The sequence below is a fragment of the Pristiophorus japonicus genome, chromosome 5, assembly GCF_044704955.1.
Source record: "Pristiophorus japonicus isolate sPriJap1 chromosome 5, sPriJap1.hap1, whole genome shotgun sequence".
In the NCBI taxonomy this organism is placed as follows: Eukaryota; Metazoa; Chordata; class Chondrichthyes; family Pristiophoridae; genus Pristiophorus; species Pristiophorus japonicus.
In genome coordinates this window covers 164,512,178-164,526,028 of record NC_091981.1, presented here as the reverse complement: position 1 = coordinate 164,526,028, position 13,851 = coordinate 164,512,178, and the positions used below count along the sequence as shown (strand labels likewise).

Below are 13,851 nucleotides of genomic sequence, written 5' to 3'. Positions count from 1 at the left end.
TTGTCGAGTTTCTCAAGTTGCTGCTTAAGTTGATTTCAAAATCATGAGGGGCCTAAACAGAGTAGATAGAGAGAAACTATTGTCATTGGCAGAAGGGTTGAGAACCAGAGGACACAGATTTAAGGTGACTGGCAGAAGAATCAAAGGTGACATGAGGAAAAACCTCTTTACGCAGTGAATGGTTATGATCTGGAATGCAGTGCCTGAAAGGGTGGTGAAGGCAGATTCAATCGTGGCTTTCAAAAGGGATTTGGATAAGTCCCTGAAGGAAAAAAAAAATTCAGGGCGACGGGAAAAGGACGAGAAAGTGGGACTAGCTGAAGTGCTCTTACAGAGAGCCGGTATAGGCTCGCCGGGCTGAATAGCCTCCTTCTGTGCTGTAACCATTCTATGATTCTAATATCACATAAACTGATTGACTGGAAATTGTCATATATGAGGGTTGGAATCATGAGGTGGCTGAGTAAAATCATCTGTTTGGCACTTTTGACTGAAAATGCTTGAAAACACGGGGCTCTGCCATGGTTGACGGTGGGTATGTTTATGGAGCCTCCCCCTCGTCCTACCAGTTGCCTGCTTCTCGACTAGATGAGATAGAGCTACAGAGCGTTGTTCTGATCCAATGGTTGTGGGAACGCTTAGCTCATATGTAGCCTTTTTCTTCGTGTGTTTGATAATCCGGTAGCTTTGTGTTGTAGCTTCCTTAGGTTGGTGACTCATTCTGAATTATGGGTGTTGGTGCTCCTAGCACAGGGGTGGACAGTTATTTGGGCTAGAGGGCCACTTAATAAGTTTTGGTGAGCTGTTGAGGGCCGCACACCAATGTTCCCCCTAGAGATGCACAGCCAGACACCAATTGTGAGGCCCCGCACAGGCCGCTCACCAGCTCCTGCTGCTGGAAGAGATGCTGTGCAGCAAATTTAAAGGGGCCACGCACGAAAAAAAAATCAACATCAACATAAATTCAGATAGTAGTCAGATACTATCTTAAATACACAAAATGTACTCAATAGTGCTTAGAAATGAGTCAAAGATAAAAGTTGAAAATGTTGTGGTATCTTCTCGTCTCTGTAAATCAGTGCTGTGAAATAGAACTGTATTCTCTTTACAGCCTGTGTCAGCATCAATTTCCCACCTCAGTCATCCTTGTAACTCTCTGCAAAGATTACTAATGCAGTCCCAATTGGTGCCAGATGAGAACTCTCCTGCCTTCGTATTCTGGGTACCGTGAGAGGAAAGATGTAGTTCCAATCTCTTTCTTCGGTAAGAATCATGGAGATGAGTAGCCATGACTCGACTCTAAAATGGATAGGATATGTTCGAGTACAATGGCGGGTACGCACATCCGCCATTGGAGCCCAGAATTGCTTTTGCGAATTATTAATTTGTATTGAGTATTAATATGCTTTTCCTTGGCTGCAGTTCGGGTCCGTCTCTGACCCATGAGAAGTGAAAGTGGATAGATTGATGTGCAGCTCGAGCTTTGCCTTGCGTTCTATTTCTGTCCCGTCCAGCATGCCGGATAGAATGACCTGACTGACTGAATCTGGTATTTTGCCACCACTGTCCTAGCATGCCCTCTACATTTCCCATTAAACCAGAGTTAATTTCCCAGCCTAATGGAAGGATATGCTGGGGTATGCGTCTACAGATTCTGCTGCTATACAATTTTGTTACTGATGATGGCCCACAGCACTTTATACCTTTGGGGTGCTAGATCTGTCCTTGGTCAATCCTATGTAAGACAGTGGTAGTGATGGAAGGTGTCCTCACTGTGAAGATAAGAGTTTTGTCTTTAGAAGGGCTATGCAGTGACCACTACCAATAATGCTATTGTAGACAGAGATGTCTACACAGTCTTTGCAAAGACAAACTCTAGTCTTCACAAAACTCTAGTCTTCACAGTGAGGATACCCTCCATCATGTAGTATGGCCATTGTGCGATGTGGAACAGACTAAGGAAATGTTCGAGAAGCCCAAAGCTGGGCACCTATGACATGCTGTGTGCCATCAGCAGCAGCAGAATTATATACTGTAACCAATGTTGATGAGGATGAGGTCAAGTCGGTTATTCCCTTGTGCTGATTCTCTCATCACCTGATGCAGGCTCAGTCGGGAGTTATGTCCTTCAGGACTCAACCAGCTCAGTCAGTAGTTCTACCAAGCCACTCTTGGTGAACATTTAAGTCTGAATACATTCTGTACCCTTGCTTACTTCAATGTTTCTTTCAAGTGGTGTGCAATATGGAAGCATACTGATTTGTAAGTTGGGAGTGAGAGTAGTTACGTAGTCAGTAGGAGGTGTCCTTCATTTTGTTTGACCTGAATGCACAAGACTTCATGGAAAATTTCCAGGGCCACACCCACCTATTTGTATACTACATTCCCCTTTTCTGGTGGGTCTATTCTGCCATTGGAACAGGACATATACAGGGATGATGATGTAGAAGTCTGGGATGTTAGTTGATAGATATGACTGTGAGTATGATTGTGTCACATTGTTGCATGACTAGCCTGCGGGCCTGCTTTCCATCTTGAGTTCCAGTTTCCAGATGTTGGAGTGTCAACTAGGCTGGGATTGCTTGAGTCTTGTCCTGGTCAATGCCTGGGTTGTTGCCGATATTTCTCTTAGTGTCCTGTATTGCAGTGGTTGTTTTACAACTGAGTGACTTGTTAGGGCCAGTTCTGAGGGCTTTAAGAGTCTTCTGTATATTGTGACACTGGAGTCACAAGTAGGTCAGACTGGGTAGGGTGACCGGTTCTGTTTCTTGAAGGACATTAGTGAACCTGTTGAATTTTTAGAACAATCCAGTTACTGTTATGGTTCTAATCCACAAGTTAGGACATTTATTGAAAATTAATTTATTGAATATTGGATGGACATTTTGAGGGGAAAGCTTTTGTTTAATATCGTGACTACAGATACATAAGGTAGGATTTCGGAATGCTTGCAATGTCAATACATTGGGATATTTGGGCATGAAAGATTGTATTGCACGCATCATGGAGGCCGAAGGCTCTTTGTGATTTATTTCAAACCCCAAATTGAGGAGGAAATCTAGATTTGTTAGATGCTGACACTAGAAAAGGATGAGGGTTCTGTTCACCCATTTATGAGTAAGTTATTGAATTTAGCATATCTAATCATTGATGTTTAGGTGAAATTGGTTGAACATATGTCATTGAATGATAATTGCAGGAGTTATATGTTTTGGTTTAAAGGGGTAATAATTTTGAGTTCTAATAGTAACAATGGTGTGAAAAATATACTCAGCAGACTATCCAAGGTATTTAACATGTTGGTTTCTGCATAATGTCAGCAGATGTGGGGCTTGAATGTGAGCTTAATGCCGAGAGAGCCAGCAGCTGATTTTCTTGGCTATTGGTGCCGGCATAGGGATGGAGTTTGAAAGAACATCAAAGTTTCTGCCAAAAATTGAGTTGTCCATCAGCATGTTGGCAATGCACGTTTGAGGTGGGAAGGAGATTCTCAGTGTCAATATCGATCAATCACAGGAGGTAACTGGCACCAGAGGGGGAATTTGTTAATTTTTAGACTTATAACAAAGTTCCTGGTGCTGCCTCAATAGAGGTAGAAGAAGCTAAACAGAGAGGCTTGGATCTTTAAATTCTGATAAATTAGATACAGAATCTGAGACTCTTTTAAAGATCTTTTCTCTCGTCTCGGTTTCTCTACAGATCAGAAATTCCGAGTGTAGTGTCAAAACCCGAGGCAGGGATAATGGTCGTCAACATCGTGATCTGGAGTTATGCATTTGATATAAGTTCATGCTGATGCTTAAAGTCTTTAGTTGGTGTAATTATGGAAGCTCAAGAGATGGAAACTGGCACATGACATAGTGGCTAGTGATGGCTTCAGGGGCCAACTATAGAATGAAGGCTAAGACAAGAATTGAGGAACTGTGGCTGCAGATACAGCTGTCCGATTTGATTATTATTATCTGATGTTACTAGTTTTGATTATGGAATTAATTTGTATGGGTGAGTGGATAATCAGTCTACCTGAAGAAACTGAAAACACATTTTGGGTAAAAGGAATGGGTATACATTTAAAGGCTGTAATATTTTTTTTAAATATTTGTGATTTGTTAAATAATCCTTAAACTGAAATAAATTCTATAGTGGACATGACTGATGAGGGTTGGGGCCTGTGGTATTTTGCATGTAAGACTATTTGTATTTCTAGGAAGCACTCTGTTCCCCTGTATTCTTTCAAAAGTTTATCCTTGTGAGCCGCATACTTGCATGTCAGAATTATGACTATAATTTTTGTGGCTATCCATTATTTGATGTAAATATTTTTAACGTATTTTAATAACCCATTCATAAATTAATCCTGTTTGCAAATGAGGGATGTTGGAGTAACAGTATTTAAAAAAAAAAACTTAATTTTGATTCAAATTACATTTTGAACATCTGGACCCTGCGCCGGGGGGTGCAGCGCTAAGGGAGGCATTGTACACCTCTTGTGGCACAAGGATGGGAAATTCCCGAACTAAATTCCTGGAGCGCTCCGAGAGAAACTTTAAAAAAAACACAAAAACATTCTCAAAACATTGCCCACGTCACCACAACACAAATCGCAGAAAAAATTAAAAGAAAAAACAATCACACTTACCTTAGGAATCCATTATCTACCTCTTTGCTGACGGGATCGTAGGACCGCCCCGATTTCCCAGGTGGTCATTGCGGGCGCACTTCCAGGCGGACGGGTCAAGGCAGGAGGTCAAACTCGCTCCGGTGTCGTAACCAGGGGCGTTGCACACCGGGCACAGCTCTTCCGGGCGGTGCTGCTCAGTCAGCGCCGCTGCAAAACCGGACTGGAGGTTCGCTGCAGACCACTGAAGCCACCACCACCACAATTACCACGGCTCCGGAGCGAAACTCGGAGCGCTGAAGACTGGAATATCCAGCCCACAATCTGTTGAAAGGGTGTGGGCTGTTGAGCTGTTTTGCCAGTATTCCCTTTTAGCATGATTCTAGGGGGCAAGAATTGCTGCTCATTTTATTTCTCCTTTCACCCTGTGGGGATGATGCACCACGACCTCTACCTGCCATGGCTCTGATTTGGGAATTAACTAGAGGGTAGCTTTAAACTTGCATTCTTTCACTTTGTGGCTCTCGGCATTAGACCCGTCAATGTAAGTGGTGTCGGTAATGGTTTTCTCTTGTATCCATCTTCCCATACATTTTATCAATTACTAGTAAATCTCCTGTGGTTTTGCTTATGGTGAATCAGAGGATACACTATTTTATAACAACTAATTGATGTCACATGGCAGTCAAGACCACTTAAATTTTTCCAGGTATAGCAGGTTAGAGGGTGGGGATAATAGAGCCAAAGAAGCAACACATTTCTAGAAAGTATTTGGGACAGCTTTCTGGAATAATGGGCCCAAATTTCCCCAGGAGTTGCTCTGTTTTTTTTTGAGCAACTTGATTTTTCTGGAGTATTTTTTTGGTTGCAGTTCTGGCCATTTAATTTGCCCCAGTGTGAGTGAGTTAGTTTGGTTTTTTTTTTAGTTGAGTTTTTTTTTTCAAAAGGGGGCGTTACCAGCCACTTACGCCTGTTTTGACCATTGAAGCAAGTTTAGCCACCAAAAAGTTACTCCAAACTAACTTAGGCCAGCGTAAGTGGGCACTCTTGTATGTTCAGAAAAACCTTGCGGTGACTTAAGAAATCAGCGCAGGCAGCTAGAGATGGGGTGTGGGGGGGGGGGGAGGGGGCGGCGGGTGGGAAGGGGACCTTGCAAAGCACTAAACACCTTCACAACAACATTAAAGAAGCATAAATACATTTAAAGCACCAAGCACTAAACAAAACAGTACATTTGCACCAAGCACTAAACGAAGCACAAAAAGTAAAAAGCAATTAATCAACAAATAAAAAAATAGAAGGAACCCTGCACCTAAAGCACCAAGACCAAAGTAATAATCAATCAATCAATCAGTAAATAACAAATAAAAAATAGAAGTCCTACCTTAGGGAACGCAGCGGGTCGCCGATGAGAGAACCCATTCGGCCAGGGCTAGGGACAGCGTGCTTCGGGCCCCTCCCACACAGCCTGCAGCGCGCACTCACAGATTCTGCCTGCCAGAAGCTACTACACATGCGTGCAGACTCTAGCATGCATGTGCAGAGGTCCTGGCACTGTTTTCAGCGCCGGGAGCTGGCTCCGCCCCCAATCCACTGGGCCAAGCTACGCCACCACCGAGGAGAGGCTGGGGAGCGGCCAGAATCGGGAGGAAGATTTTCGGCGCGCTTGGAGGCGGACAGAAATGGCACACCTCGAGTGAGGCTGCCAGAAAAAGGGGTTGGGGAAATTTGAGCCCTATATGTTTTAGAAACGGCAAGGGAATATGCCATTCACGATTCAGTGATGAGTATGGACCAGAATTAGTTATCAATCTGACAGTAAGGGAAAATCTTCCAAATACTAACCATAATATGGTTGAATTTGATATCACGTTTGAGAGGCAGAAAGAAGAGTCACAAACTAAGGTTTTAAATTTAAGTAAGGTAAAACTTGAAGGGATTAGAAATAAATTAACCACAGTAAACGGGACTAAACTATTAAGGGGTAAACCTACAGACAAACAGTGGGAAGTATTCAAAGAAGTATTTGATACGATACGAAACCAGTACATACTCCTAAAAAGCAAAACCTCGACTTGTCCAGTTAAGCAACCATGGTGAACAAATGAGGTCAATGACCATATCAAGCTACAAGAAAATACTTACACAAATGCAAGGAAAAGTGGAAGTCCAGCAGACTGATAGAGCTATAAAAACCAACAAAGGGATATAAAGAAAATAATAGGTGCAAAAAGGAACTTGAAAAAAACTTTCAAGGAATTTTGAAGCTAATGTTAATGATTTTTATAAATATTATGGGCTAGACTTTCCATTATTTTTGCATGCATACCGCCCCTTAACGCCTATTTTAATGCTGAAATGAGGTATAATGCCCATATATCGCCGATTTAGCCACAAAATGGAAACTAACGGCCATTTCTCGGTCATTTATCATCAAGCATTACTTTCAGTGTGAACGTAACGTCGATAAAAAATAATACTACCCGCCCACTTTTTTGGGGCGGAATTGGGCGGAAAGATCAGAATGAGCGAAACCAACGCCCATAAATATCGCCCAGCGTCACTTTTGGCATGTAATTAACACCGAGATTTAATAATACCGCCCGCCCACTTTTTTTTGTCGTAAAGATCACATTTGTCGAAACTAATGCCCAGAAAATCGGCGAGCGTTACTTTTGGCACCTCGCACACATATCGCCGATACTATCGCTTGCCGAAAAAAACGCTGTGAAAAAGTTGCTCTTGCCTGAACTAATCACAGCGGTATGGACACCATTTTCTAAATTGCAGGTCGCTTCATTTAAAAGGCTGCTTCAACTTCGGGAAAGTTTGGATGTACTCTGGAGTTCTTTTAAGGTGATGTGAACATCTGAACAAACATCATATAATACTGTGGACGATTGGAATTTAGTTTAGGTGTCTTAGTGGGGACATTTATTGCTTGTGAACAATTGGTATTATACTGATAGTTATTGGAATGGGACCTGTCATTTCTCAGCCTGTCTTGATGAGTATGCAAATGTTGCAGACAAGAGATGGCAGAAGGTATATTCGACAGCATTATGTGCCCGAACTAAGACGTGCCAGACTGATGAGGAGGACGAGACCTTACACCCCCCACACTTACAGGGAGAAGCAGTCTTACCTCAACTTGTCCGATGACACCTGCCTTAGGAGACTGCGCTGCCACAAAGAGGTTATCAGTGAGATATGCCAGCTCATCAGGAGAGATCTGCAGCCTGCCAGCACCATCAGGACCGCACTGTCCGTCGAGTTCAAGGTCACCGCGGCACTTTCGTTCTATGCATCGCGTTCCTTTCAGGCCTCAGCTGGCGATATTTCCGCTATATCTCAGCATGCCACATATTGCTGCATTCAACAGGTCACTGAAGCCCTTATTACACGCAGGATGGACTTTATCAGCTTCCCTATGATCAAGGAGGCTCAAACTGAGAGGGCTTTAGGATTCTACCGAATAGCTAACTTCCCCAAGTTGCAGGGAGCAATAGACTGTACGCACATCGCCATGCGGGCACCTTTTCAGGATGCAGAGGTTTTTCGGAACCGAAAGGGATTCCACTCCCTAAATATGCAACTCGTTGTCGACCACCAGCAAATAATTATGGCAGTGAATGCCAAATTTCCGGGCAGCATCCATGATGCTCACATCCTGCATGAGAGTGCTGTATCCGACATGTTTACCAGTCAGCCACAAGGTCAATGCTGGATGCTTGGTTACAAGATCAAAGGATATGGCCTCGCCACCTGACTGGTGACCCCCCCACCCTGCGTGACACCCACACTGAAGCTGAGAAGTGATACAACGAGAGCCACAGAGCCACATGCAATATCTTCGAGAAAATCATTGTAGTGCTTAAGCAGCGCTTTAGATGCCTGGACCACTCAGGAGGCGAGCTCCAATACCACCCGGAGCAGGTAGCTCAATTTGTGGTGGTGTGCTCCATGCTGCACAACTTGGCTATCAGGAGGGGACAAGAATTGCCAGAAGGGACTGCCAGTCCAGCGCAGGAGAGAGAGGCAGAGGAGGACGAGGAGGTGGACGCTGACCTCGGGCCAGACAATCAGTCTGACGCTGAAACCATGCCCACCCCCACCTCGAGACAACAGGAAATGGCCCGTGGTGGATTGTTAGCTGCAAGGCTCTTGCGTCAGCAGCTCCTAAATGAGCGCTTTGCTTGAAAGAACGTTGTTGTTATTTACAAACCTGCAGCACTGCTGGATGTGCAGGTCATACATCACTGGTGTGCATCACCTTGGTGACAGGTAAAGTTTAAGTTGATTCAAGTTAAGTGTAATTATACCTTTTCATAGAAAACATAGACATAGAAACAGAGAAAATAGGTGCAGGAGTAGGCCATTCGGCCCTTCGAGCCTGCACCGCCATTCAATGGGTTCATGGCTGAACATGCAACTTCAGTACCCCATTTCTGCTTTCTCGCCATACCCCTTGATCCCGCTAGTAGTATGGACTACATCTAACTCCTTTTTGAATATATTTAGTGAATTGGCCTCAACAACTTTCTGTGGTAAAGAATTCCACAGGTTCACCACTCTCTGGGTGAAGAAGTTTCTCCTCATCTCGGTCCTAAATGGCTTACCCCTTATCCTTAGACTGTGGCCCCTGGTTCTGGACTTCCCCAACATTGGGAACATTCTTCCTGCATCTAACCTGTCTGAACCCGTCAGAATTTTATATGTTTCTATGAGGTCCCCTCTCATTCTTCTGAACTCCAGTGAATACAAGCCCAGTTGATCCAGTCTTTCTTGATATGTCAGTCCCGCCATCCCGGGAATCAGTCTGGTGAACCTTCGCTGCACTCCCTCAATAGAAAGAATGTCCTTCCTCAAGTGAGGAGACCAAAACTGTACACAATACTCCAGGTGTGGCCTCGCCAAGGCCCTGTACAACTGTAGTAACACCTCCCTGCCCCTGTACTCAAATCCCCTCGCTATGAAGGCCAGCATGCCATTTGCTTTCTTAACCGCCTGCTGTACCTGCATGCCAACCTTCAATGACTGATGTACCATGACACCCAGGTCTCGTTGCACCTCCCCTTTTCCTAATCTGTCACCATTCAGATAATACTCTGTCTCTCTGTTTTTACCACCAAAGTGGATAACCTCACATTTATCCACATTATACTTCATCTGCCATGCATTTGCCCACTCACCTAACCTATCCAAGTCAATCTGCAGCCTCATAGCATCGTACTCGCAGCTCACACTGCCACCCAACTTAGTGTCATCCGCAAATTTGGAGATAATACATTTAATCCCCTCGTCTAAATCATTAATGTACAATGTAAACAGCTGGGGCCCCAGCACCGAACCTTGCGGTACCCCACTAGTCACTGCCTGCCATTCTGAAAAGTACCCATTTACTCCTACTCTTTGCTTCCAGTCTGCCAACCAGTTCTCAATCCACGTCAGCACACTAGCCCCAATCCAATGTGCTTTAACTTTGCACATTAATCTCTTGTGTGGGACCTTGTCGAAAGCCTTCTGAAAGTCCAAATACACCATATCAACTGGTTCTCCCTTGTCCACTCTACTGGAAACATCCTCAAAAAATTCCTGAAGATTTGTCAAGCATGATTTCCCTTTCACAAATCCATGCTGACTTGGACCTATCATGTCACCTCTTTCCAAATGCGCTGCTATGACATCCTTAATAATTGATTCCATCATTTTACTCACTACCGATGTCAGGCTGACCGGTCTATAATTCCCTGTTTTCTCTCTCCCTCCTTTTTTAAAAAGTGGGGTTACATTGGCTACCCTCCACTGCATAGGAACTGATCCAGAGTCTATGGAATGTTAGAAAATGACTATCAATGCATCCGCTATTTCCAAGGCCACCTCTAAGTACTCTGGAATGCAGACCATAAGGCCCTGGGGATTTATCGGCCTTCAATCCCATCAATTTCCCCAACACAATTTCCCGACTAATAAGGATTTTGCTCAGTTCCTCCTTCTTACTAGACCCTCTGACCTCTTTTATATCCTGAAGGTTGTTTCATTCTCCATCCTAATGTATAATTCCACCAGATTATGGTCACTCTTCCCCAAGGGGCCTCGCACAACGAGATTGCTAATTAATCCTCTCTCATAACACAACACCCAGTCTAAGATGGCCTCCCCCTTAGTTGGTTCCTCGACACATTGGTCTAGAAAACCATCCCTTCTGCACTCCAGGAAATCCTCCTCCACCATATTGTTTCCGGTTTGGTCAGCCCAATCTATATGCATATTAAAGTCACCCATGATAACTGTTGCACCTTTATTGCATGCACCCCTAATTTCCTGTTTGATGCCCTCCCCAACATCACTACTACTGTTTGGAGGTCTGTAAACAACTCCCACTAGCGTTTTCTGCTCTTTGGTATTCCATAGCTCCACCCATACCGATTCCACATCATCCAAGCTAATGTCTTTCTTTACAATTGCATTAATTTCCTCTTTAACCAGCAACGCCAGCCCGCCTCCTTTTCCTTTCTGTCTATCCTTCCTAAATGTTGAATACCCTTGGATGTTGAGTTCCCAGCCTTGGTCACCCTGGAGCCATGTCTCCGTGATGCCAACCACATCGTATCCATTAACTGCTATCTGCACAGCTAATTCATCCACCTTATTCTGAATACTCCTCGCATTGAGGCACAGAGCCTTCAGGCTTGCCTTTTTCACGCATTTTGACCCTTTACAATTTTGCTGCAAAGTGGCCCTTTTTGTATTTTGCCTTGGGTTTCTCTGCCCTCCACTTTTACTCATCTCTTTTCTGTCTTTTGCTTGTGTCTCCATTTTGGTTCCCTCTGTCTGCCTGCATTGGTTCCCATCCCCTTGCCATCCCCTTAACTCCTCCCCAACAGCACAAGCAAACACTCCTCCGAGGACATTGGTTCCAGTCCTGCCTAGGTGCAGACCGTCTGGTTTGTACTGGTCCCACCTCTCCCAGAACTGGTTCCAATGCCCCAGGAATTTGAATCCCTCCCTGCTGCACCACTGCTCAAGTCACGTATTCTGCAATTCCTACTCTGACTAGCACGTGGCACTGGTAGCAATCCCGAGATTACTACTTATGAGGTCCTACTTTTTAATTTAGCTCCTAGCTCCTTAAATTCATCTCGTAGGACTTCATCCCGTTTTTTACTTATATCGTTGGTACCAATGTGCACCACGACAACTGGCTGTTCACCCTCCCTTTTCAGAATGTCCTGCACCCGCTCCGAGACATCCTTGACCCATGCACCAGGGAGGCAACATACCATCCTGGAGTCTCGGTTGCGGCTGCAGAACCGCCTATCTATTCCCCTCACAATTGAATCCCCTATCACTATCACTCTCCCACTCTTTTTCCTGCCCTCCTGTGCAGCAGAGCCACCCACGGTGCCATGAACTTGGCTGCTGCTGCTCCCCCCTGATGAGTCATCCCCCTCAACAGTACTCAAAGCGGTGTATCTGTTTTGCAGGGGGATGACCGCAGGGGATCCCTGAACTATCTTCCTTGCACTGCTCTTCCTGTTGGTCTTCCATTCCCTATCTGGCTGTGGACCCTTTACCTGCGGTAAGACCAACTCACTAAACGTATTATTCACGTCATTCTCAGCATCGTGGATGTTCCAGAGTGAATCCACCTTCAGGTCCAATTCCGCAATGCGGTCCATCAGGAGCTGGAGGTGGACACACTTCCCATACACGTCGTCGTCAGGGACACCGGAGGCGTCCCTGATTTCCCACATAGTACAGGAGGAGCATAACATGTGTCTGAGCTCTCCTGCCATGACTTAACCCTTAGATTAGATTAAATTGATAACAACAATGCTAAAGTTAACTTACTGATATAGAAGAGAAAAAAGAAAAACTACTTACCAATCGCCAGCCAATCACTTACCCCCTTGGCTGTGACGTCACCTTTCTATTTCTTTCTACTTCTTTTTTGCCTTCCCCCTGTAGCTGCACAAGCACGCCTCCACGCACCTCCTCCACGCTGCTCCCGGTCTCACTGTCCTTTTGTAGGCCTCTCCAATCCCCGGAACTCCCGCCTCTCCATGCACCTCCTCGACGCTGCTCCCGGTCTCACTGTCCTTTTGTAGGCCTCTCCGATCCCCGGAACTGCCGCCTCTCCATGCACCTCCTCGACGCTGCTCCTGGTCTCACTGTCCTTTTGTAGGCCTCTCCGATCCCGGAACTCCCGCCTCTCCACGCACCTCCTCGACGCTGCTCCCGGTCTCACTGGCCTTTTGTAGGCCTCTCCGATCCCGGAACTCCCGCCTCTCCACGCACCTCCTCGACGCTGCTCCCGGTCTCACTGGCCTTTTGTAGGCCTCTCCGATCCCCGGAACTGCCGCCTCTCCACGCACCTCCTCGACGCTGCTCCCGGTCTCACTGACCTTTTGTCGGCCTCTCCGATCCCGGAACTGCCGCCTCTCCACGCACCTCCTCGACGCTGCTCCCGGTCTCACTGGCCTTTTGTAGGCCTCTCCGATCCCGGAACTCCCGCCTCTCCACGCACCTCCTCGACGCTGCTCCCGGTCTCACTGGCTTTTTGTTAAGGAATCACCAGTGTGCAACGGTACAGCGATCTGAGACAATGCGCAACAAGGTAATGTTAAATTAAAAATATTTAATCCGAACATTTGTGTGAAATCATAACTATAACTGTAAAAAAAACACCCTACCTCCACCCCACCCCACAACAAATTGATCACATTTACATCATTCAAATGGTCAACATTTCCAGCAACACAGAACACAAATGCAAACCAAAAAGGTAGCCCCCCTCGGCCCTTCCCCCAACGCTCCCAACAAAATAGCACCAACAACATAAAAATACCTGCGGCCATGCACCTCACTTTCCTCCCCCCGCCCCCCCCCCCCCCCTGCTTCTCGTCCCCATCTCTATCCCTTACCCTCCTGACTCCAAGCCACCTGGCCGAGGAGCTCCTCAGGCACTGCTTCATTGGGAGGGATGACGGCAGAACTACTACTTGGACGGATACAGGAGAGGACGGTCCCGAGGTGGGAATGTGCCCTGAGCCAGAAGCAAGATCTTCCTCCTGGCTGTTGTGTGTCGTTGGTAATAGGGGTGCGGCACCTTGGGGTACAGTGCCACACTCCGGGATCACTGGGAGGCCTCTGCCACCAGTGTTCCTGGCTATCAGCTCCAGGGCCTCCGCCATCCGCGGCACGTACTCCATCATGGTGGCGGACATGCT

At 45.9% G+C, this 13,851-nt stretch overlaps 1 protein-coding gene across 6 annotated transcripts in view; it reads left to right on the top strand.

Annotated features, from left to right (window-relative positions):
* Positions 1 to 13,851, top strand: part of ppp1r9a (protein phosphatase 1, regulatory subunit 9A) — a 424,704-nt gene that overhangs the window by 133,479 nt on the left and 277,374 nt on the right. The gene's annotated exons all lie outside the window — the stretch shown is intronic.